Source organism: Crocuta crocuta, unplaced genomic scaffold (assembly GCF_008692635.1).
Source record: "Crocuta crocuta isolate KB4526 unplaced genomic scaffold, BGI_CrCroc_1.0 scaffold223, whole genome shotgun sequence".
Classification (NCBI taxonomy): domain Eukaryota; kingdom Metazoa; phylum Chordata; class Mammalia; order Carnivora; family Hyaenidae; genus Crocuta; species Crocuta crocuta.
In genome coordinates this window covers 3,152,912-3,180,001 of record NW_027529426.1, presented here as the reverse complement: position 1 = coordinate 3,180,001, position 27,090 = coordinate 3,152,912, and the positions used below count along the sequence as shown (strand labels likewise).

Sequence of the window (27,090 nt, the reverse complement as noted above, 5' to 3'; positions counted from 1 at the left end):
CTAGAATATATTTACTTAGTGTTTCCAGGAAGTATTTAGTCATTAGTTCTCCAAAATTAATCTACAAACAGCATGTAGTCATTCCTAGCGACCGTGTTCTAAAAACACAGATTTGAGGATAAGAAGCAGTCTCTTTCAGGCTGACCTTTAATTTGTTATCTTGTCAAAACTTAACAGAAAAGGTGAGGAGGAAAGAAAAGCTTCAAAGTATTTTCATGATACCAGAACCACCATTTAGCAAAAGCTTTTAATGGCATGAGTCACGGGGCACACCGAAGTGCAAATCACAAGGTTACACGTCGCCTCCTAGAAACACCACACCTGGCTCCAAATTCTTTACGAAAGCAAATGCTAACTAACACCTGATTCAGACCACTGGAAAACCTCAAGCACAGGAAGATTTTAACCTCACTCTCCATGACATGCAAGTCCCTCTAGTAAAACCGAAAATACCACTTGACCGAAAGTGAAGATTACAATTATCCGGCGACTCCGAGACATGGTTTGCAAAGAAACTATTTTTTGCACCTTCCACCCCTCCCCATTCCCACCCCTTCAGCCGAAGGCAGCTCAAACTGTAGGTCATCTGAAAATTTAGATATTTATAAATAACAAAGCATGAAATAAGTACCTGGCAAACACCTGGAGCTCTCTCTCCCCTGCTTGCTCTCTCCTCCCACACTCTGGCAACGGAATGCCCTTCAAAACCATGGCTCAGTGCTTTTGGTAAATGTTTTACGAGACACTAAACAGCCTGTGTCCCACCCTCAGAGCAAACACCATTGAGAGAACACAACATAATGGCTGCAAAGATACCGTGTGATGTACAATAATGCAAATGAATAGGCAGGCTCTACTTCTCCACTTCCCCTTAAGGGGGAAAAGAAAATTCCAAACCTGTGAGGGGTGGGGGGAGGCAGGCCAGCAGGAAAGGCTTGCAGAAATAAACCTGGACGCCAGAAGCATTACAAGCGGTGTGTGCGTGTACGTGTGTGTACGTTAAAGCGGCATTACGATACGCTCATTGTTCTAATCTCCAAGCAAGTCTTGGCTTGCTAACCTGAAAAAGTGTCGAAGGCAAGAGCTAATAAAGGGGAGAGTTCACCAGTGAGTGTGTAGACACAGCAGCAGCTACACATTTATCACTTCTCTTTCTATTTATTAGGGAAAATACACCTCAAAAAAGCGTTTCTAACCCTTCTTGCACAATCCACAAAATGTACTCTCCGTTTTCCAGATCCCTCAAGTAACTCACGGTTAAAAACCAACCTCTGCTCCGAACCAGAAGTTTTGCATTCCATTCAAGTTAACAATTACAACTGGACGATAACAGAAACTTGCTGGCATTGAATTATTAGCATACCCAGAATGTCAGGTGCCTCTTCGTACCACCAGGGTTAACACGGTAAAGAGAGAGAGGGTGCTCAGGGACCATCTGCCTGATTTCGCAGAAACCACATACGGAGGTGGCTGGAGTCTGGAGCCCAAGTGGGCAACACGCATCTACCTGCTCCTAGAGCTCTGAGTGTGACGTCTGAGAAATGAGAAAGTAGAATTCTTTAGCAACTGTCAAGCCTACTCGCTAAAAGGAAACCAAGGCCGTCTAGAGGAGAAGATAAAGAATTGACTTTGGCTCTAAAATCACACACGCAGCCAGGTTAGGCAAATAAGAAAACCCATTCTCTTGTCCCCACCCCCTACCCCAGTCTCCAGAAATATGGAGAATTCTGCATTTCATACCTTTAGGATGTCTAGTGGGATAGAAAGAAAACCGAACATAGGACTGAGATCATGGCTTTTCCGCACACTAGCTGTGTGACCTTGAGCAAATCATTTAACCGCTCTGAGACTATTTCCTGATCTATAAAATAAAAATGTCTACAACCAGAAAAGATATCCCAAAGAACTGAGAGCTCTCCCAATCTGAGAGCCTAGAAAATGGCACCTTTTCAAAACTTCAAGATTTCCAAATCTTAAGGGTTGTTGCAATGTTTTTGTCTCCCTACCTTACGGATATAGGTCCCATTTTATTTTCCACTTCCTCCTATTATAGATGCCTCAGGTTAGTGCTGTGACTAAGGGCAAGTGACTTCACTTCTCTTTTGTCTAACTGACTAGGTATCTTAGGGGGAGGGCGGTCTGCCTCCCAGCTGCTGGCCCCCTGAGTTCTTCTGATTTTACATTTCTCCTCTTCGTGAATCCACCTGCCCTTGAACATAACCTCATTTTCCTTTCCCTCTCCTTCTCTCTTGTTTTTCATTTTTCTTTTTCCCTTCCTTCCCTCCTTCCCTTTATGCCTCGGCTCCGTGAGAGAGAGAGATGATGGGAATGTGGCGGAGAGGAATTACCCTCCTCATCCTATTTCTGCTCTCATTTCATGTGCCATATCAAACCCTCAGGTGAGGGAGGGAAGTGGGATGTTATTTATCATCCAGATTCTACTGATGGAGCCCTGAGACGTGGACATTCAGCCGGTCTCAGGGCAACTGCAGGTGGCGTCCGGCAGCTCGGCTTTCCTCACAGGCCAGCGCTTCCCCAGCTGCCACTCCAGCGTGGGCCAACGCCCGGCCTCAACCGTACTCGGTGCCCCAAAGCCCCGACCAGGCCTAGTCGGTTCTCCCTGGCAACTGTGGCATATTTTCCCCTAGGGTCACTCATCTCCTCATCTCCTTCCTTCTTCTGTCTTGGCTGGCCTTCCTCTTATTTTGTTTTTAGGATCTATTTCACTCAGCCTCTCTACTCACTTCTGACGACTGCTATTCCTGTGTGCCCTTTTTTTTAATGTAGGTTTGTTTATTTATTTATTTATTTATTTACTTATTTATTTACTGAGAGAGAGAGAGAGCAAGGGGGCAGGGAGGGGCAGAGAGAGAGGGAGACACAGAATCTGAAGCAGGCTCCAGGCTCTGATCTGTCAGCACAGAGCCTGACATGGGGCTCCAACACACAGACTGTGAGATCATGACCTGAGCGCCACCCAGGTGCTCCGGTGTGTGCCTTTCTTTAGGCAAACCCAACAGGAGGAAATCTCCACGGAATTATTCACTTCCCAGGAGACTTTCCTTATTCATGCCCCTCTTGGGTCACATATCCCATGCCACCTCGCGCCCTACTATTTGTGTGCACGTCAACTGCTTTCTAGACCACCAGAGAACCCACTTCTGCACCCATGCATGAAGTCCAGGGCTTAGTGTTAAGGAACATATTGGAATTTTGATGAAAAAAAATGTGAGGACGTAGTACCTGAGTCTAAAGCAGTGCCTTGATGGAGTAAACCTCAGGGTTTTGGTGTTGTTGCTTTGCACTTTATATATATTCAAATAAGGGTAAGAAAAGCGGATTATAAAGGCAAAGTCGCAAATAAGCTAGCCATCAAATTGTGCCACGGAACAAGCATCATTTACTAAATGCCTGCAATTACCCAGGACTCGATACAGGTCACCTCATTTAATGTAACCACACAGGAAGAGACAGATTTGGAGAGATCGCCAGTGAGCAGGCAACTGATAATGACAGAAGTGAAATCCAGAGGTCTCCATCCTTGCCTTTCGCCTGAGGTGTTCTCCTGTGCCACAAACACACTGCGGCCTGCTCACTCCGGGGACGTGACTATTGCCCCAATCAAGAGCCACCTGCGGGTGATTTCTGCCACTCTGTGCCCAGAACCTGCTTGACCCTGTTTTTCTACTCTACTACTTCTCCTTGGCCTCCCCAGCCTCTTTCCGGCCACCTCTGCGTCTTATCCCAAAGACAATCTGTCCTGTTCACTTTGAAATCTATTGGCAAGCTCTATGACAGGGACCCTCATTTGACCGCAAAACCTAACCAAATAGACAGTATGGCTTGTCCCACTCAAGGAAGCCTTTTATACTCATTTCTTTTGTGGCTGAAAATTTGATATTTGATTTTAAATATCGCAGGCTGTATTAAAATTCCCTGTTCTACATGGATAGAACTTGGTGTGCTACTGTATTCAAATATTCTATTTTGTAGTGCTTGAGACTAAAATTCTGCATCCCTGAGAAAGAACATGCCTTTTGCACAAAATAGATGTTTATAATAACATTTCCCCATTTCCAGCCATACACTTCTAAGTTGAGTTTTTGCTGTATTTTTTACGTCAGTGTGAAGGTACATCCCTGAAATTTTTTTTTTTAATGTTTATGTATTTATTTTTAAGAGAGAGAAAGTGAGGAAAGGGCAGAGAGAGAGAGGGAGACAGAGAATCCCACACAGGCTCTGCAATTGTTAATGCAGAGCCTGATGTGGGGCTCGAACTCACCAACAGTCATGTTGGTCATAACCTGAACTGAAACCAGGATTCGGACGCTTAACCGACTGAGCCACCCAGGCACTTCACCCCTGAAAGTTTTAACTGCAAAGTTCCAATAGGGCAGAATAATCAAACTCTGGCAAGTGCTACCTCTTACCCGGGCTGGTTCCAAAGCATCTGCCAGTTCTAGAGGCTCCCTTCTAGCTTAGATCTATATCCTTGAGTCTAGCATATATTTGTTTTGTTTTTAATTTTTTTTAGTGTTTTTTTTTTTTAATTTCTGAGAGAGAGAGAGACAGCATGAGTAGGGCATGGTCAGAGAGAGAGGGAAATACAAAATCTGAAACAGGCTCCAGGCTCTGAGCTAGCTGTCAGCACAGAGCCTGATGCGGGGCTCAAACCCACACACCATGAGATCATGACCTCAGCCAAAGTTGGACACTTAACCGACTGAGCCATCCAGGCGCCCCAAGTCTAGCATATATTTGTTCTGCAGGATGATTCCAGATTCTGGAAGGGATTGGGAGTTCCCTTGGATACTAAGTTATAGGAGAGGAGGAACCAGCACAAGGTGGAGATTTTATTTGGAGCCGCTAAGTCTCTCAGACACTGCCAAAGACTTGACACTCCCCTGAATCACCCAAGCCTCTTCAGCTCTCTGGAAGGGGACTTCAAAGACCCTTGCAAGTATGGCTTATCCCCCACTTCAGCCTAAACTCAGACACCCAAGGAAGATGTCACAATGGCCCCAGGTGCTTTCCCAAGTTCCCCAAGGAAGAAGACGTTGGAACAGTTGGAACAGAGAACACATGACGAATCTTCTCTGTCCAACACCATCTTTCACTGGGACATCATCCACTAGACCAGCAGTTCTCTTGAAGTCCCTGGACACCCTGAAGAACCCTAAGACTCTTGCAAAAGTCTGTAAGACCATAACTATTTTCATAACCATTCTAATAGTTGTGCCTTTTTAAAGACTGAGTTAACATTTGCATTAATGATGTAAAGGCAATGGTGGGTAAGGCAGCACAAAATTAGGCAGAGCCAACAAAGTGTGCTAGTAATCACAGCATTTTTCACCACCCGGCACTCAAAAGTTTGTTTTTAAAGCCCATTTTCCTCAAGTATGTACTTGATGATGCAGGAAAATATTAATTTAATTATATCTTTTTTTTTTAATTTTTTTTAATGTTTTATTTATTTCTAGGAGACAGAAAGAGAGACAGCGTGAGCAGGGGAGGGTCAGAGAGAGACGGAGTCACAGACTGAAACAGGCTCCAGGCTCTGACCTGGCGGTCAGCACAGAGCCCGACGCGGGGCTTGAACCCACGAACCGCGAGATCGTGACCTAAGTGAAAGTCGGACGCTTAACCAACTAAGCCACCCAGGCGCCCCTAATTTTATTATATCTTGACTCCCCAGTACGTATCTTTGTAATATTCCATGTGAGGAAATGGGAAATATGCATATGGCTCTCTTGTTGCATAGCACATTATAGTGACAGTCTGAAGGACAATCACTTTTGTGGGGTACAGAGTGAATGATAGCTGCTTTTGTCAGATAGAACACCATTTTTACCTGAATGGATGACAGATAGATAAGACTATGGTCGTTCACATTTGGATATCTGGCATACTTTTTCTGGAAAATGAATGAAGTGTGCCTGTCACTTCAAAGACTGTAACTGTTAGTATTTGTTTCCAACTTCACGCTTTCAAGCCAAAAGTTCAAATTTTGGAGAAGCTGCACTTGCCACCACACACTTGAAGGCTTGCCAATAATTACAGGCTTCTCTGATGAGATTATTTGCGATATTAACAAATGCGATCTTTTTAAATGTCGTATAATGAAATGTGCCCATATTTATTTATTTTAAAAAATCTCCTAATGTTTATTTTTTTGAGACAGAGAGACAGAGCTTGAGTGGGGGAGGGACAGAGAGATTGGGAATCACAGAACCCAAAGCAAGCTCCAGGCGCTGAGCTATCAGCACAAAGCCCGACACAGAGCTCGAACTCAGGGACCGCGAGATCATGACCTGAGCCGAAGTCGGCGGCCCAGCTGACTGAGCCACCCAGGCGCCCCGACGTGGGCATATTTAGAAGATCTTCATAACTCAGTAAACCAGTATTTTCCGAATGACCAGTTCATAATGTTACAGAATCATGCATGGGTAAAAGAACCACTCAAGGTACAAGATAAACCAGTGGACCTTAATGTTATAGAGTATGAAAAGTTCACTGATGCTGTTTCTGATTCCATATTGCAACTAACTTTTAAGAAACCATCTTTTTTAAGAAATCTTTTTTTAGGTTTATTTATTTATTGTGAGAGAGAGAGTGCAAGCGGGGAAAGGGCAGAGAGAGAGGGGGAGAGAGAGAGGACTAACCAGTCGGTGCTCAAATCCACGAACAGAACCACGAGATCATGACCTAAACTGAAACAAAAAGTTGAACCTAAGCACCCAGGTGCCTATAAGAAACCATCTCTTAAGAGTTTGTATTTAGTATCAAAGAAGAGTGTGTATGATTACCTGAAAAGGCTACTAAAATACCCTTCCCTTTTCTAGCTACCTACCTTTGTGAGGCTGAATTTTCTTTATATAATTTTATGAAAATAACATATATCAACAGAATGAAGGCAGAACCAAATATAGGAATATAGCTCACTTCTATCAAGCCAGTCATGAAAGATGCCTGCAAAAGTATACACAATGTACTCTTCTCAGCATTTACTTGTTTTTGGAAATAACAGGTTTCTTCCATAAAAATGTTATTTTGTTTTTAACATAAGAGTTTGCTATTGTTATTTTCAAAGGAATTAAATAAAGATTTTTAATTTCTCACTTTGAATTTCTAGTGTGGTCAACAGCAACAGATACAACCCACATAAACAAGAACACTTGAGGTTCCCCAATAATTTTTAAGAACACAAAGGTAGGGTCGCCAGATTTAGCAAACAAAAAAAAAATGCAGGGCACACCCACTTAAGTCTGAGTTTCAGATAAATAACAAGTGATAATTTGGTAAAAGTACCCATGAAATATTTGGAACATACTTCAACTTTAAAAACCACTTATTGCTTCCCTGACGATTATCTGAAGTTAATTGAGCATTTAAAAATGTTCTTTGCCTGTTAAGATGAACTGAGCTCTAGAAGGTTAAGAAACACTGCACCAGACCATGCCCCTCACATCTGTGCTGAAACACTAATACCAACATTATTAGGTACCCACTGTATACGCGATCCAGTGCTAACCTCTTGAGACACACTACCTCTTCCGTTTCCCCAAAAGCTTATGTGGCATGTACTTTTACAAGTCCCTATTTTACAAATGAGGATACAGAAACCCAAAGAAGTCAGGTGAAGCTAAGTACTGGTGGGAGGCAAGACTAGAATGCACCCACTCAGCTTGTAACTACTGGGCTCACACTGAACTCTGAATAATGGGAGATTCCCGAAGATGAGGGCTTTTCTACATATCTGCAATACTATTTCTCATATTTCTCTCTCTCTCTTTCTCTGTCTCTCACACACACACACACACACACACACACACACACACACACACACAGTACTGGGTGTTTTATCACAGCAATGGTAAAACCCAAGACTGTGAGTCAGGAGTTCTATCTAGAACTGGCCATCAGCATTCTGACACAGAGCCAACTTTCCTAATGGTTGCTCCCCTGGGCATCACAGCGGCGTTATCCGAGCTGGGAATTCTAGAATGGGGCAACAGCGCATAGGCACTGCTCATCACTCCATAATTGGAAGCCACTGGGGAGATTGGTGCTGAGCGAGAATCATCCTTGAGAATAAACTGGGAATTTCTCCAAATAAATCTGTACTAACTGAAGCAAATGCAACCATTGTAAGTAAGCCAAGGTCCTGTTTTCTGTACAATCATGACCCAGGCCACTGGATATATTGAATGAGCTCAGGCTCTACAGTAAACAAACCGGAAAGTAAATTTTTTTATGATCCAGCATGGGGGCCTGAATACACACTAACTGTGCTACAGGATCTGTAAATACAAAAACGAATTTGCCTGCAGCCAACTCGGGGCCCTCCCTCCCCCAATCACCAAAAGCTATAAAGTAATGTAGAAAGTGGTAAACTAAGGAAATGAAGGGAGAGAGACACCAGTCTTTCATATGGGGGAAATTTCTCTAACAAAGGGAAGATTTACGTTTCAAGTCTTTTTTGTTTTGCAAATTTTGTTGTGTACATTTGTATTTTTATTAGATGTGAAGCCCACTGGATTATTCTAGGGGCTGTTGTGTATACAGAAGCCAAGGGTTCTTGCTCTGAAAATAAGCCTAGAGGAGAGAATGGGACAGGGGAGGAGAAAAATTGGGTAGATCAGAAATGAAAAAATGCCCCAAATGCAATGTTAGATAATTAAAAAGAGGTGCATTTTAGAAACCAAGAAAACCAAGACTTGGTGAAAGCCTCGAGAACAGGCCTAGGTAAAAAGGTTTTGGGAAACCCAAAGGCCCCAACATCTGGCCACGGGGCATCCAAAGGCAGAAGGTCATTGTTTTACTTTTAAAACTGTCCACTTTGCCGTGCGCCTCAGGCCCACCTGCCAGGGCTGCTGTCTGAATTCAGACACTGGCCCAGCCCTGCCTGAAGCCCCTGCTGGCAAGATAGGCCTCCCCAGCTCAGTCCCTTTATCAGCTCATGCCTTCTAGATTCCCCCCTCCCCCCCAAGGCGCTGAGAGAAAGAGCAAACCCAGAGGCAAGCTTGGGCTCTCACCAAGATAAGCTTAGGAGATGGAGGATTCTGGAAGCTTTCCCCTGTAAGGGGTCTTCAGAATTCATTCTTGTGAATGCCCAGTGTCAAGGAGGACACAGCCAGAAACTGTGACTCATCAAACTTCCAAACTCAGGACCAGAATGCACAGACTCAGCCTCGGAAGACTGGCTTCCCACCTTCAGGACAGAGCGTCCTGCCTGCTTCAGACACAAAAGGGGACAGAGCTGAGTGGCCTGCCTCCCCTCCAGCAGCCTGGCTGCCTTTCCTCCTCTTCAGGGTGCTCTAAAGCATGGAGAACATGGACGATTTTTTCCCCACTTTGTTTGAGACACAGGCCTCGAAACGTGGTTGGATCTGCGTGTGAATGTCACTGGTCATTAGTGTGGCCAGAAGAGTAAGTATTTTAGGCTTTGCAGGTCACACAGTTTTCTGCTCTTATGTTTGTATCTCTCTCTCTCTCTCACCCTTAAAATGTAAAACCATTCCTAGTGACACACAAAATCAGACAGTGGAAGGGGCCACAGTTTGCTGGTTCTTCACTTAGAGCAATGGCAAAGGGCAGGTAGGGTCAACTGATGACGTCTACACACAGTTTGGCTGAATATAGTGTCCAACGTTATGTCAAAACGCAGGTGTCTGTCACCGTCTTGCTGACAAAGGCTATCTTATTCTCTGTCGCACTTGCCCACGTCCTCACATTCTCTACTTGTGGGGTCATCTCACCTTTATTGTAATTCTCTTCAAAGAATACAGCTGCAGATCTGGCAGGGAATTAAACCCTGAAATGATAGTCTTATACATTTGCAAAACGAGATAAACAAGTTTTAAAATAAGCTAGAATATTTTAAAAGTTTTCATTGTGTGTGTGTGTGTGTGTGTGTGTGCGCATTTTGTTTAAAAGTGAGCACGCCACATGTATTAATTAAATTGCAAGCCTGGAAAACTCCTCCGGGGTAGCCTAGTCTTTAACTGTTTCTACTTGAGGAAACTATGACCTACTTCCATTAAATGAGATATTCCAAGTCACATACTAATTGGCAGAAGAACCGGGGCCAGAAACTTTCCTGATTTCCAAATTAGTTCTCTTTTCACCACTCTACTTAAGAGCACAATGCCAAATCAGTACTAAACATTGATTCAACAATACTTACAATGTATTGCTGATGCGCCCAGCACTAGCTACGTGCTCTAGAAATACAAGAGAAGTAGATAAAGGGATTGCTGCCCATAAAAGGCTTTCAGTCTCATTGAGAAAACAAATATATTTTGTCTTACACTGTTATATAACTATATAGGTAAAACTTGCTGCTCAGTATGATAGCCAGTAGTCACATGTGCAGTCGAGCACCTGAAATGTGGGTAATATGACTGAGAAACTGAACTTTTAATTGCGCATAATTTTTTTTTAATTTTTTTTTTTTTAATTTCTAGGAGAGAGAGAGAGAGAGACAGCGTGAGCAGGGGAGGGTCAGAGAGAGAGGGAGACACAGACTCTGAAACAGGCTCCAGACTCTGAGCTGGCAGTCAGCACAGAGCCCGACGCGGGGCTCGAACCCACGAACCGCGAGATCATGACCTAAGTGAAAGTCGGACGCTTAACCGACTAAGCCACCCAGGCGCCCCTAACTGCACATAATTTTAATTAACCTAAAATTTAAATAGCCACATGTGGCTAGTGGCCACTCTACTGGACATCACAGGTCTTAAAGAAAGGTTCTAGGTCTGGATGGAAAATCTGTAACATTACTCTGTGACTTTTCCCTCTTGGGTCTAGGCCAAGAACCGCTATTGATCACAGAGCTCCTTCCCTCTGAGTAGTAGGTGGGCTCTCAGGATCCTCCATGCAACGTGTCTTCGACTGCCTGCACCTGGTAATACATAATAAAACCTATTTGCCCCTCCTGATACAGTTAGAGCGAGAAAGGTGGGCTGGAGGAGGAAGTACTTGAGCTGAGTCTAGAAAGCTAGTATTGGGACAGGCAAAGAGGAAAGAACACAGAATGTGAGCTCCACGGAGAACAGCGAGGAGAGGAACTGGACAGAGCTCTCCCAGCTCTAGGGCAGGGAGGCTGCTGGCCCAGCACGGAAGAGGGGGCTGTGCTGGGTGTGGAGGGAGATAAGGGGACAGGGAGAGGGTGGGGCTCGACTAGGAGACCTTTGGATTCCAGGAGTTTGGACTTTTCTCAAGAGTAATAGGAGCCCCTGAGGGTTTAAGCAGGATAATAATGACTGGAGAAAAACATGTTTTAGGAAGGCAAATCGGACAGCATGCCACAGAGTAGGCTGCATAAAGGATATATGCACTCAGAGACTAGTGAGAAGGCTAGCCCTCTAATGGTTTGGGTTTTCCTTTAGGAAAATAATTCTTGTTTTTGATCCTTGCATGACTATTGCGATAATTACTGCAGATCTAGTTACGAAATACCTAGTTATGATTAGTACCAGGAAGGCGGTAGTGTGAGTGAAGCAGAAAGGCTACATTAAGAAAGCTGTTTTGTTTTTTAATTTTGTTTTAACGTTTATTTATTTTTGAGAGAGAGAGAGAGAACAGGGGAAGGGCAGAGAAAGGGAGACACAGAATCCAAGCCAGGCTCCAGGCTCTGAGCTGTTAGCACAGAGCCCGATGCAGGGCTCAAACTCAGGGACCGCAAGATCATGACCTGGGCCAAAGTTGGAAGCCCAACTGACTGAGCCACCCAGATGGCCCTACAGAAGAAAGTTTTAAGTGAGGCAGCATGATGCAGAGGTCAAGACCATTAGCATCAAGGGACCTGAGTTCTAGGCCTGGCTATCTCAATGGGCCTCCTCTCTCTCAAACTCCAGACTTGATTTCCTCACGTTAAAATCAAGGTACTGGTCAAATCAACCTCTTAATCCATTCTTATTCCTTTCTCATTAAGGGCCAGATGGGATTTTTGAGAACCTCCTCAAAACATAAATTGGAACTAAAATACGTATTTATGTGTGTTTGTGTGTATTTTAGGTGCCCAACACATATAGATGGCGGGAATAATCCTAAGGCAAAAATGTTCCTTTGCTCTTTAAACTGTATCAACAGCAGACAGCCTGTTGCAATCTGTAAGATTTTAGGTGTGAAGTTATTAAACATATATTCTGAGCAGTGTTGCAGAGAGGATGTACAGGTGTGGTTCACAGGACACGTAGGGGTGGTGTAGACAGGGGATCTGTTCTCAGCTAGGACGGCCCCAAGCAGCATCAGCTGTCTCACAAGCAACCACAGGATTTTAAGGCCCCATCCATCTTCGCAGACCATAGGAAAAACAAAAACAAAAGCAGCTGCTGGAGAACACAGATGATTTTCTCCGGAAGAAGTAATACACAGCCATTTACCAGCTTAAGAAGCAAAGTCTAAACCAGTGCCTGTACACACAGGATGTACGTGAGAGTCAAAGGCAAATTTTTCAAAAAAAAGGACTGGTGGCTGGGCTCCTTCTCAGACCAACTGAATCAGAGTCTCAGTGAGTGGGACCTGTGCACTGGTGTTTGGGTTGTTTTTTTTCCGAGTTCTCAAAATGGCTGAAATAAAGTACACGCAGATGTCTCAGAGCAAAAACAACAGTTCAAGGGGGCACAGGAGCAATGTGGAATCCAGATCTGACCGACTGTGCTTTTAACCACCCTGGTGAAGAGGTGTAGCCAGTTCCTTAATAAGGGGGGACATGGAGGCCACCAGAGCGGCCAGGACACTTCATGATTTGCACAGTAAACTCTATATAGTTTCTGTTTCAGAGTGTACGATCTGTCATTCTGAATACATCCCCCTGTCATTTTCACTTAATCACGCGTCAGAAGTCCTGGGGACTCTGGCTGGTCAATGAACTCTGGTGAACGAGCATGCCTTTTTCTGAGGAACTCAGCCCTCTGAGGAGCTACTAGACCCACCCGGGCGTGTGTGCCAGTTTCGCCACATGCTTAACCGTGTGGCCTTGTGCAAGTACATATTCTCCTTCAAACCTGAGTTTGCCAAATAGGAATCCTAACATGTTCTTTACGGGAGTTTTCTAGAAATTAAATGAGGCCATACAAGCAACAGATAATGTAAGTAAAAGACTTCTTTTGTGCATGGAGGACACGTAAGCACCCGATAAATGTTAATTATCATTATTTTCATCATCATCTCAAGGGTTCTTTCTAACTGCAATGTTTTATGATCTTAAGAATCATTTGGGGGCGTCTGGGTGGCTCAGTCAGTTAGGCATTCGACTTCAGCTCAGGTCATGATTTTGTGATTCATGAGTTCGAGCCCTGTCGGGCTCTGTGCTGACAGCTCAGAGCCTGGAGCCTGCTTCAGATTCTGTGTCTCCCTCTCTCTGCTCATCCCCTACTCATGTTCTGTCTCTCAAAAATGAATAAATATTTAAAAAAAATTTTTTAAAGAATCACTTGGTGCCTGCACAAATTAAAATGAACAAGGATCAGTAGGTACCAACATACCTACTCTTAAAAGACTCAGTCTGTGTTCAGCCCCCTTTCATGCCAGCCTGACTTCTCAGTCACCGCTCCATTCTTTCCTTGAGATGTCCCTTGTATTTTGCTGATCTTGATCTTAGTTTCAAAGAATCTCATTTATTTTGCAGACACAGAAATTTTGCCATTCTCTTTTTTAACTTTTTTAAAAAGTTTATTTATTTTATTGACAGAGAGAGAGAGAGAGAGAAAACAGGCAGAGAAAGAGGGAAAGAGGGAGAATCGCACACACAGGCTCCACACCGTCAAAGCAGGGCCCGACCGGGGCTCGCACCCACAAACCTTGAGATCATGGACCTGAGCTGAAATCAAGAGATACATGCTTAACCTACTGAGCCACCCAGACACCCCGAAATTTTGCCATTCTTGATGCAAGCAATGTAGCTGTTCTGTTCCTGCTATTTTTTGGTAGCACAGACAGCCCTGAGGGTGGCAGAAGTCAGTGTCAGATCTTCTCTCCCCTGCCCTTGCTACAGGAACTGTTGACACACCTGGGGAAAACCTGTTTGAATCAACGAGCAGCTTACATGAGGCTCCAACTCCACGGACCTGTGATGCGTGTCTAATGACTGGTTTGAAGACCTTGTTCTTGGAAACTCAGGGCTGACATTTGAGNGAATCAACGAGCAGCTTACATGAGGCTCCAACTCCACGGACCTGTGATGCGTGTCTAATGACTGGTTTGAAGTTTCTTGGAAACTCAGGGCTGACATTTGATTGTCGCCCATAAAATTTGCCTAAGGGTACAGTGCTGTCGTTAGCCACAGATGTCAGCCTCACAACCTTGGAGCATTCATTCTCTTTGCTTTCCAGAGCACCAAATACCCTCCTACAAAGCACAATGCTACCACTGACCTGTTATTCTGCCAAAAGATACATACATCTTGTTGAAGCCCACAGCCTTCTTTTTCCTTGTCGACGGTGGGAACAAACCTCTTCCTTTTAGGAAGACAGTCCTCCTTTTGTAGGCAAACATCCGCCTGTCTGTTGGATGTGATTGGTTGAGTCACAGCCCACATCCCCTTTCAAAACTTTCTTCAGTTTTGAAAACGGGTCACCTTGTTTTGCAAATAGCAAGTCATCCACGAGCAGGTTGCTAAAGGAACACCGCCTCTATGAAACCTCTGCCTATATGAATGGAATAATTTCAAAAGGGGAAATCATCCAGTTTGGAATTAACCACAAACTCCCTGTAGGAACCAGTTTTTCCCTCTGAAAACCAGTTTTTCCAAACATATGTTCATCTGGGTCCAGGAAATGGAACTAACTCAGTATCATCTTGGTTACAGGAATGCCTGGTTATGAAGTCCCTGACTGACTGTATCCACAACAGGCTAAACATGAGTTGGGCCCATTTAACTCTGACACCAAGTCTCAGAAAGGTCTTTAGCTCATACAATCATGGAAATTACATATTGATTAACTGTAAAGGACTTCAGGATTACTTTTGCATAAGTTCTCAACACCAGTGGACCTCATACCTGAATTAGCACTGACGTTGAACTGGGGCAGAGATCAAACAAAAGGAAAGGAAGAGGTCCAGACAAGAAGGTGGTAAGTTTACTCTGGTAAATCTGGATACAGGTAAGAAAAGAGAGCCACTAAATTCTACTGCATTTTCAAAAATACCACTAAATATTTGAGTTATGACGTTGCTTGTTCTAATTCACTCTTGTTTCATTGTTAATATTTTTTCTTAACTAAATGTTTACACTTTCATTTTCTTTTTCTTTAGGAAGTTCTACACCCAATGTGGGGCTTGAACTCATGACCGTGAGACCGAGAGTTGTATGCTCTACTGAGTGAGCCAGCCAGGAGCCCCTAAACTTTCATTCTTAAAGTTTTCTGGAGCAAGGATCATGTCTGATCATCTTTGTATCCCTCATGAACCTGCCCCAGTATCTTTCTTATGGGCGTCCTTTGCAGGTTCATTAATTTGAAACAAATGAAATTACAGATCTTTCCCCCCCTCTGTTAAGTAATAAGTTATACGGCACAAAGCAAAGAGTAAGAAGTAATATGTTATAGGAAAACATCCCTTCTATTTTCAGTTGAGGAAACAGAAAAGTTGTGTGTTGGGGGATTGCCTTGAGCAGCGCGGGGTCATTTGTGACAGGTCCCTATCAGTAGATGACTAAATAAAAGAGAATCTCTTTCAACTCACTTGCATGATCTTTGTGGATATATATTCTTCAGCAAGTTTCCTTCATATGGACCACAAGAATCGTGCAACAGTTAGAAGCTTACCTACATTCTATCTGAGTTAGAGCCTGTCTTTTTGGGGGCGGGCGGTGGGGGGGTGGATGGAGATGGGAAGATCATGTTTCAAAAGGTACACCTTCTGGTCATTTTCAGGGATTCTGGAAGAATAGTTTCTAAGAAATCTGTTACCTGACTAAATGAGAGGTATCATTCAGAAACATGAACAGCAGGTTACTACAGAAAACACTGTCTAATGCTGCCTACCTCTTCCTCCTTTTCAAAAGCAACTTACATTTTCAAGTTGTAGGTTAAACAATATCCACTTCTTCTGAGAGATAGAAAGTAGGAGAGAGTGCATGAGGTAGGCGCAGAGGAAAAAGAAGAGAGAATCTTAGGGGGGCTCCAATGCCCAGGGCAAAGCCCACTCAGGGCTCCATCTCATGACCTGAGCCAAAATCAAGAGTCAGATGTTTAACTGACTGAGTCACCCAGTCGTCCCAAACAATAACCAGTTCTTAATTTATTAACTTATTTGGAGGGAGAATCTAGGTTATGATGTGTAGGAAAGGGTCAGCACTCAAAATGTCTTACTATTTTGCTTTTTAAGTTTCCATCAGGAGGGGTGTCTGGGTGGCTCAGTGGGTTAAGGGTCCAACTTTGGCTCAGGTCGTGATCTCATGGTTCGTGAATTCAAGCCTTGCATTGGGCTTGCTGTTGTCAGCGTGGACCCCACTTCGATTCATCTCTCCGTACCCCCCTTTTCTCTGCTCCCCTCTCTCTCAAAAATAAGTAAACATTTTTTAAAAATTAAAAAGTAATAAAGTTTCCATCAGGAACTCCATAAGTTTTTCCCCTCTGTCTTTCCTGGGGACCTGTTGCCTAACTTCTGGTGCCCGTATCTTGATGGGGAAGCACAGACTTCCTGTGGCTCGAGAAAAATCAGGTAATGATCTAGACATTAACTTTTTAAGAGGTTTGGCCAAAGAGGTCACCAAAAGTTCATACTAAAAGTCCAAATTTCTTCATCATCAATCATGGCCAGTGGTTCTCTTTCCTCTGTATGGAGAAAAGAGGCCAATTTTATCTCAGACTGAGGTAAAAAAAAAAAAATCTCCAAAGAAGATTATATGCCTGTCAAAAAGACCTGTCTAGCTCAGTCACCCCCTACACTAAACAGACGTCTCAAAAAATAACCACCTCAAATTCACCATGATTAAGAAATAGGCAAGCTTGATATGGCTAATTCAATGGAATTAGGGTTCTGTGTGTGCACATATGTGTGTTTGTCATGCACATGTATGAATTCCTGAATCTGCCATTTAGTTACCAAAGTGCCTCAGCTAAGCAGTACGCTTGATAGAAAATGTCAACATACAGCACTATGATTTGAAACCTGAGAATCTCATAATGGTTCAAAAGTGGAAGCGGGATCAAGCAGCTGGCCTCTGTCTGCTCTATTAAACTACATTTTTTTTTTTTTTTAAATCTAGTCTTTGGGTGGGGGGAATCACATATAATGCCAATGATCACCCTTCCTGGCACCATCAAGGAAGCAGAGAAAAAGAGAAGCAGACACATTTGTTGAGAAAAACAATCTCTTACTAGAAGCTGATCCCTTCCTGTGGGAAGGTGGTGAAGGAAATTAAGAACATAGATTTGGAGAGAACTGAAAGAATTGGCAAGAAAACAGGACTTGGGATCCAGCCCTAGGAAATAATGCTGATAGAGAAGGAAGAATTTGTGTCTGAACCACAAAAACAAAAAATCTGATCAGTCTGAAATCAGTTTCTAAGGGGTTTTAAAGATCCTTCCAGAAAGTGGACTAAGTCCTTATTTTACAACAGACACGCAGTCATCTGAAACCACTCTACCTCTCCCTCTCGGGCCATTAGGTCATGCCTACTCCTTGAACTTGACACTCTTCCTATGTTGAGACCCTCACAAACATTGTTCCTCATTTGGTACAGTTGCTACCACTTGCCCCCACCCTTCCTCTGCCTAACAAACCATTCTTATTCTTCCTTCTCTGGGACTCAGTTACACCACCACATAGAGTCCAAGAAACCTTCCCCGATGGCTACACCTCCCACTAAAAATCAAGTTTGATCCTCCCTGAACTGCTTACAATTCTGAAGCACACTCATCACTCTTTTTATGTCATGTTTTACCTACTAGACCAGCTTCCTGGGAGCAGAAATCTAATCTTTCTGTCTTCATCTCCTAATCACACAATACCTAGCACAGAGTGTGGCAGGCAGTAGGTGCTGAGAAAATGTTTGTTAACCAATTTACCTGGAGGCCTAGTGATTCCAGAATTAGTGCACTATGACTCATGGGGCCCTAGAATATGGAGGTTCTACAAATCTTAAAGCCCAGATAAGTCAGATCCGTGTGCTTGAAGAATCCTGCTCATTCTATGACAGTGACTCTAGAAAGATCTATTTTCCCATGCATTTAACATGAATGTGGATTTGGCTTCATTCAAAGATAAATGGATGCGGATAAATCATTTGGGGGCCCAGCAAGAAGTATTAGTTGCAAATCCCAGGATGTGGATTGCTGGAGGAGAACCTGGCTTTGGATGAGTGTCTACTTTGGGGACCGGCTGCCTGGGAGGCTGTTCCATGAGCTCACTTGGGCCGTCCCAAGGGCCAACACCACTGCTTATGAAGTCCCAAGGCTACTAATCTCAAAACAATTAGTTGTTTTCCTTTCAGTGTTTGAATCATAAATTCTTTCTTTGAGAAATACAAAATTCTTTTTTTTTTTTAAATTTTTAAATGTTTATTTTTGAGAGAGAGAGAGAGAGAGGGAGACCGCATGAGGAGAGGTAGAAAGAGAAAGAGACACAAATCAGAAGCAGGCTCCAGGCTTTGAGCTGTCAGCACACAGCCCGACGCGGGGCTCGAACCCACGAACTGCAAGATCATGTGTGACCTGAGCCAAAGTTGGGACACTCAACCAACCGAGCCACCCAGGTGCTCCAAAAAATACAAAGTTCTTATTGATTTGCTCTTTAACAGGAAAATATTCATTCCTTACTTTAAAAAACAAAAACAAAAAAACAAGAAAACAAAACCAAAAACAAAAAAACATGTATTCTGTGAAAACTAGGAGGTAGAGAAGACTTAATGTTGGCAATTTGGGGATTATTCAGAGGAATGCCATATTTCCCTGAATCAAAGTCTCCATAAGATGCATCCCAACGTCAGACATGTTAAATTCTGAAGGAAAAATGCATTCTAGAGCAGATGAAATGCAGTAAAAACTACAGGAAATAAATAGTATTAAAAGAGTTTCCACAAGTCATTCAAATGTAGCTTCTGTCATTCTTTGTGACTGTGGGAGCCCTCTGGGATGTTCATGCTTATACACATACAGAGCACTCTGACCTAGTTAAACTAAGCAAACCTCCAGAGGCAAAAACAATATGTGCTGGTTTTAAAAATAATAATAGGGGATTAGCAGTTGAATGTCACTACGCAATGTTCACCTACTTTCCCCCCACCCCTCGATTATGTTCATTTGAGCCATGGTGAACATGAAACCAGCCCAACTCACCAAACCTCCTCAGTGAGCCCAGGAAGGGCTGATCTCCTTTGGGTGACCTGATGTAAGGTGTCCCCCAAATGCCTGTTACCTGAACTGTGAAATGGGAAGATAACACTATTGCCCCAGAGGCAGCTAATGAGGAGTATGCAAATAGTGGCCACCAAATGTAGTGGAGGAAGAGCGGGTAAGAAATACTGTGTTTTACTATCATCACATAACCTTTGTGTGTGCATGGTACAAGGAAAGCCACATAACTGGATCATATAGGAAATTTCCACTCACCCAAATACACAGAGAAAATAGGACATGTACGTTTGCCAATTCTTTAAGGCTATTCAGGTTCACATGAGCTAAAAACACATTCAAGGAAGAAAATCAGACTCTGATGAGAATGGGAAATGCACAGAGAGGTGGTGTAACAGGGAAGGGAAGCTCCAAGGTTTGCCCATGTGCTCAAAACTCAGATCTACCATCTACTAGCTGGATGATCCTAAGCATTGTACTCAACCTCTCTGAGCCTTCCTTTGTTCATCTAATATGGGCCTAATATTACTCACCTATTAAGGACATTGCAACAATAAATAAGACAATAGATACGAAGCTCTTAGGGCCCCATATGAAAGAAAACACTCAGTGAAAGACAGCTATGTTTGCTAGAGTCATTTATAAGTTTCTTTCTGGAGAGGCACATTAACTCATGCTCTTTTAGGGTACATCAGCAAACACTCAAAAAAATTTAAAGCATTGTGAGCTGTTAGTGTTTTAAATGCGCAACTTCATTTTAAGTAAATACATTTGATTACCTAAGCGCTTGTCCAGCAGAGTTTATTATGCTGCCACTCCACCAAGAATGAATAAAACCCAACAAGTCTCACTCTTACTCCCTCTAAGAAAGACCACGAGTCCACAGCCCAGTGCTGGGAAACAAAATACTGAGTTCTGCTAACTCCTGCAGTCCAGCCCAGTAATCATCTGTTCCAAAGTTCTTCCTGACAAAATGGTCTAATTAACTGAGGTTGAGCTTTTGATTAACATACAGTGTTTGATAGAACTTTGACCCACAGAAACTTGGCGTTTGACTCGCTTCTCTGAGTGCAACCTGTGTCACGAGTGCTGGTTCAAGGGTAATAAAGGGCCTGGCTGTTTGCTCACAGCAAATGGAGGCGGTGCTGTGTCATTATACGGCTTTTACCTCTACTGTCCATTGAACCCGCAGCAAAGACAAAGTTTGCAGCCCGGATGTCAATTTGTGGAGTGAATAGAATGAAAGAACAGATATTTCCAAGCTGAAAAGCACCTAAATTCTACTTGGTGTTTTAACTGAATGTCAGTTGTTTAAGAAACATGAGTATGGTCTCAAGGTCAAAGCGATCACAGTGGAGATCTGAGCAGGTGTGTGGCACGGAAGTCCAGATTCTGCCTCGGTGAGCAAACTGTTCTGATGGGTCCTACCTTTGCCTTTACTAACTTGTTATAAAACATGCCTCAGACATCCAGGCAAAGACCACAGTACTTGAGCATGTGTGTTTCTATCTGCCTGTTATGACATGAATGGTGTCCCCCCCACCCAAATTCACTTGAAGTTCTGACCCCCAGCATGTCAGAATGTGACTGTATTTGGAGACAGGACCCTTAAAGATGCACTTAAGGTTAAATGAGTTCATATGGGTGGACCCTAATGTCCTATATAAAAGCAGATTAGGACACATTCACATAGACCAAGGAATGGTCATGTGAGGACACAAAAAGAAGGCAACTGTCTGCAGGCCAAGAAGAGAAACCTCAGAAGAAATCAAATATGTGGACACCTTGATCTTGGACTTCCAGCCTCCACAACTCTAGAACTGTGAGGAAATAAATTTCTGTTGTTTGAGCCACCCAGTCCTCGGTATTTTGTTATAACAGCCCTAGCAAACTCATACAGTGCCCCCATTTCCACACCCCTCACCCTTATGTCCCAGGACAAGGCAGGTAAAAAATAAGGGAAGTAGACTAAGAGCGAGAAATAGGCATAGGGTAGGCAGTGGCAAAGAGGAGAGAGCATGCTCTGTCTACAGGTATCAAAAATACTGTCAGGCCACACAAAATAGGTCCATGCCTTGATTATGCTGGTGACCCTTCAGTTTGCAATCCCTGGGCTAATCCGCTGCAATCTGACTTTTAAAAAGACCCATTATTCATGCTTTCGACAAATATTAATCGAGCACCCACTAGAGGTGGGTGCCAGACACCAACACCGCGTGTAGCAGCAGTGAATAAAATAGGTGTCTCCTCTGCCTGTACAGTACAGGATGGTCTGGATGGGGAGTCTAGGTACTGAGCTAGGCTAGATGTGCACAGAGGTCAGGGGAGATGATTATAAAATAATGGGACACTGGTTGTAACACGCAAGGGGCAAGGCAAGTGGAGAAGAAGACGACTCCAACTCTGTCGAGGTTAATTGAGGATTGTATGAGCCAAGCTCTGAAGGATGAATAACAGTGTGCCTGGCAGAAAGGGATGATTGACGAGGAGAGGGCATTTTCCAGAAAGAAGGAACCGCCAGTCCCTGGCGGTGGAGACGTGAGAAAGCACAGCATCTTGGGAGAATGACAGCTAACTGGACTGAGGACGGGCCACAGAAGCAGCAGGGTATACAGCTGAACAAGGCAAGGAACCAGGAGTTCACATTTTAGTGCACAAAGAAACCACGAGAGAATTTTAATCAGGAATATGACATTACCAGAACTGAAGGTTAGAAAGATTGCTCTGACCGCAACGCAGAAGAGGCTCAAGGCAGGGTGACCCATCAAGGCAGGAATCAGGCAAGCAGACAGAGGGATATTTGGCCGTGAAGGTTAGGGATGCAGAATTGGAATCATCAGCCGTGGCCACTGGGGACACTGTCGAGGGACATCATGTACATAAAGAAAAGCGCTGTTTGTTTTTTTTCAAGCCAGGCACTGCTTTGATCAATGAGAACATGCGTTTCATAAGAAGCTTTGAATTTCATTTATCTTACCTTTCACATCAGGAAACTAACTCCACTCATTTTTTTTTTTTTTAATCCATCAAAGCCACGTGTGGACTGTCCCTCAGTTTCCCATCTGTAAATATGGGTAATAATGGCACTTTCCTTATTGGGAGAATTCTTTGAGCTCATTAATACAAGTAAGTATTTAAGTGTAGTTAAGTGTTAGCTATTATAAAAGCATAAATAAACGTTAAAGAACAAATGGATAATTAATGCTGTGCAATTAACGACAGTCCTCCCTCTCAGTGAATATTAGCCAGATTAAAACAAAAACCACAACCACAGAGTTAAAACGTATATAATTGCCTTGGAAAGGAACTGCTTCTGGGCACTTGGGTGGTGCAAGTGGTTGAGCGTCTGGCTCTTGATTTTGGCTCAGGTCATGACCCAGAGTTGTGGGGCGGAGCCCCGTGTTGGGCTCTGGGCTGAGCATGGAGCCTGTTTAAGATTCTCTCTCTCTCTCTCTCTCTCTCTCTCTCTCTCTCTGATTCCCTTGGTCTCTCTAGAATTCTCACACAGCCTCTTAGAAAGGCCCTAATATTTATACACGACCATTACTTTAAATTTACAAAATGCTTTGTCTCAGGTGAAAATGTTTCAAACCTTAAAGATCCAAGGGGATGTGGGACCTGCAAAAGGAGACTGACTGCAAAATGGCACAAGGAACTTTCTAGAGAGATGGACTTTTTTTTTTTTTTTTTAGTTTATTTATTTTGAGAGAGAGAGGAGGACAAGCAGGGGAGGGGCGGAGAGAGAGAATCCCAAGCAGGCTCTGTTCTGTCAGTGCGGAGCCACATGCAGGGCTTGAACTCACGAACAGTGAGATCATGACCGAAGCCAAATCCAAGATTCGGCTCTAACGAACTGAGCCAAGCAATCCTTAAATGTTTATTTATTTTTGAAAGAGAGGCAGAGAGAGAGAGAGCACAGCAGGGGAGGGGCAGAGAGAGAGAGAGAGAGAGAGAGAGAGAGAGAATCTGAAGCAGGCTCCAGGCTTTGCGCTGTCAGTGCAGAGCCCGATGCAGGCTTGAACTCATGAACCGTGAGATCATGACGGGAGCTGAAGTCAGACACTTAATCCACTGAGTCCCCCAGGCGCCCCGAGAGATGGAAATTTCTTTATCTTAATTGGGACAGTGGTTCCAGGGCTATATATGTCCCACAAACCACTAAAAACATGTGAATTTTATTAAATGGAAATTATATTTCAGTAAAGACAGAGGACCAGAAGACCAGGAAAAAGGGGCATTCAAGGGGAAAATGGGTACTTATTCCAAAGAGGAGAAAACTGATTCGTGTGAAAGAACTTGCCTTAAATCTTTTAATTTCCAAAAACATCGTCTCTTTGAATGGAGAAAGTTGGCCAGTAGTATAAAAAAGCTTCCTTATGCAAGAAACATTGAGAAAAATTCAGAAGTCTTTGCCCTCGTTATCTTACGTCTAAAAAGCAGCCCTTTTTACCCCTAGATTCACTGCACAAGCTGCCCTCTTGTGGCTCGGATATGTATTTCCTGAGCACAGAGTGGACAGTTACGAAGCTATTCAGGTAGCACTTGCAGCCTGCCCACAGATATTTCTTCAGGGAACTGAGCTGGGTGTGTGTAGGCTGCTTCCACCGTAAGAGTGGCCTTGCGTCACAGCCAAGCTTTTTAAATAACTAAGAAAAGAGGGTTACCACAAACTACGTATATGGTTTGAAGCAGGCAAGTTCAAAAGATGGTTCACCACCATTTACATTGTTGCTTAATTTTAACACACTCTATCTAGTAGGCACTTTCACTTTTGCCACATGCAATCAGTGTACCAGAAGCTAGCATGTGTCTTAGACAAGATGGGTGTCAAGAAAACAGAACTGAAAATCTCAATTCCGCCATCTTTGTACAATGTTCCCAAGATGCCTTTGCACAAAGAAAACTACCACCACCGTCACCGCCAAGAACCCCGACCCAAACACTGGCTTTTATTAACACCGGCATGTCGGGAATCTAGATGTCTTATGAAATGGGGAGCATTTGTTTAAAAGAAAGGAGGGAGAGAAGAAAGAATTGGATGAGAAGGGAAGAAAGAAGGGAGGGAAGACTGAGTAGCAGATCTTTTCAAAAGCTGCACTAAAGAAGATAAAAGATGGCATAAGCATTAACTCAAAATGGCAACATTTTCCCTTTAGAAAGCAACCCATCTTCAAAGAAGACCTTTTGTAAAAGGAATATAGAAAAAGAATAAGGTTATAGATGCTCTATTTCAACATCTAGTTAAAAATTCATCTAGTCCACATACAGTAGCATCAGGCTGGACTAGCTTAAGGGTTTCACTAATTCCCAATAAATGTTGGATCCATATTCTAGCAGAGCCATCTTTCTTTCTAAATCATACGTCACTTCCCTTCTCAAAACCTTCCAATGGCTTCTCCTTACATTTGGAATAAAATCCAGTCCTCCCAGGACTTCTTCCCCCAGGAGGCTGCATGGCCTTCTCTACTTCCCTTCTGCCTCACTCCCGCACCCCCACACACACTGGGCACGCCACCAGCCTCCTGGCTGACCCTCCAACTTGCCAACTGTTTCTCACCTCCCTCCCTGCCTTAGCACTCAGGGTCACCCACACCTGGAATTTCCTTTCCCAGCCTTCTCTGTCTGGCTTTCTCTCTGACTGGATTCAGATATCTGCTCTAACATCACCTCCTCCTAGAAGCCTTCCCTGACCACTCTTAGAAAACAGCCCTCCAATCACCAACCCTGCTCTCTCTCTCTCTCTCTCTCTCTCTCTCCTTTTCCCTATCTTTATTTTTTCTTCTTTGCACTTATAATTATCTGAAATTACATTATGTGATCATTTTTATCCCTTTTTATTATCTCCCTGCCCCAATGAAATGCAAGCACCGTGAAAGAAAAGGGCTTCCTCTCCTAAAACAGAGTCTGGTAAACTAGTCAATACTCATTATCTGAGAAGTGAAATATCCCTGCTTGCAGAGATAATAAACCCATATGAAACATGTTCCAGCACTTTGTCACTGTCAACAAGTCCTTCTTAAGGTCTCCCTGAATGAAGCCTCTCTTATTGCAACAAAAATCTACATCCTCTCCTTGAATCTCAGAGTGATGGGCAGTGGTTGACCAAGAAGCCAGTTGAGTAATTCTTTAGGACCACAGACTTTTGAAGGTAAAATGAAGCCTTTAAAAAAAAAAAAACAAAAAAAAAACTTATAACCTACTCCAGCCTTTTTGTTTTGAAGGCAAGTACAGAGGGTCAGAGAGGCCAGCTGGTTTCTCCAGGTTCACACAGAGATCGTGAACATCAACAAACACCAGCTCACTTAAAGGATGCACAGCGCGTGCCTTGTTCGTTTCCATCATCTCAGGACCCAGCATGGCCCCTGGCCCGTGGGAGGAGCTCGGCAGAAGTGTGCCTGACTGGCGACCGCCCTCAATCCTGCCGTCCGCGCTCACTCAACAGAGCTACACTTCCGCTCATGATGGCTCAACTACAATTTCCTGTCCGAGAATCATTTCCAGTTACTGGTGTCATATGTCACGATTTCCTATCCCCTCTCGTTTTAAAATGCAGTTTGAAGGGCACCTGGCTGGCTCAGTTGGTGGAGCGTGCAACTCGTGATCTCGGGTTGTGAGTTTGAGTCCCACACTGGGGGTAGAGATTACTTAAAAATAAAATCTATGATTAATTAATTAATTAATTAATAAGCTGTGGTTTGACAACATACCAAGCACAACAGTGTCTCTGGCAGATGGTTTGATTCTAACAATTCAAATGGAAAACACCTAGGCAAAAATGGGCTATGCAAAACAATCATGGAAAAAAAAAAAGAAGAAAGTGGGCAGTTTATCTGGCCACGGGTGCCATGACGGTAGCGAAAGGCAGGGGCCCTCTCTGGCTCCCATTTGTTTTCTTGTAGCACTTAGCAGTGTCCCTGACATGCAGTAAGGTCCATTTGCTGGGAGGGAAAAGAGAAGAAAATGACACTGTCGACTGAATTTATACTCGGTCTGCAATAGCTCCGTAATAACAAATGAACTTACTTTATAACAACAGCTCACACTTGCTGGTGCCTTTCGTTCTCAGCACTTTACATCTGTCTTCTCGCGGAATCTTCCCGAGACAGACACCTCACCTGAAAGGGAGATACCACAACTCTGAAAAACGAGTACTTTTTAGAAGTCACTTAGCAACCAAACCTAGGCTCGCCAGACTCTTGTAGCAAGACTCTGCAGACCTCCTTTCTTCCAATATGTCTGAGTATCCGCATGCTTTGCGGAAGAAATAGTGATGCGTTTGATTACACGATGTTGCCCCCGACCAGACCCAGCTAGCAGTACTAAGCCATGTAGAGTACATGCCACATATTGTCTTTCTAAAATCTGAAATATTCCCGATTCCAAAATCACATCTGACCCGGTGGGTTTCAGGCGAGGATGGTTCAGACTTAACACTCACGCAGAGAAGTGAGCTGTCCACAGCCACACAGGTAAGCAGTGGCAAAGCGGGATTCCAACCCAGGCAGTCCCTGCTTGTGGCCACCGTATCATCCTCTCTCTAATCGGTGATGTCAGTGTGAACTGAAGTTATTATTACTCAACTGATTCCTGATATGCCTCCAGGAAATAGGTTTCGGCAAGGCGAATGGCTGGGGTGAGCCGGTGACCTCACCCACGAAGTCTGACCTGGACTAGCGAAGACCTCAGCTAATGAAGGCTTAGGGACAGTAACGGGAGCACAGTGGAGGTCTCAGGAAGCCATGGCCACATTCAGGAAGACAGCACTGAAAACCTGTGGCCATCAAAACCT

The 27,090-nt window shown here is 43.7% G+C and overlaps 1 protein-coding gene across 2 annotated transcripts in view; it reads right to left on the bottom strand.

The window, feature by feature from the left end:
- Positions 1-27,090, bottom strand: part of RBM47 (RNA binding motif protein 47) — a 154,918-nt gene that overhangs the window by 68,898 nt on the left and 58,930 nt on the right. For both annotated transcript variants that reach the window (XM_077758902.1, XM_077758903.1), the window contains exon 3: positions 26,325-26,416. The gene's annotated coding sequence lies outside the window, so the exon portion shown is untranslated. The remainder of the gene's footprint in view (positions 1-26,324; positions 26,417-27,090) is intronic.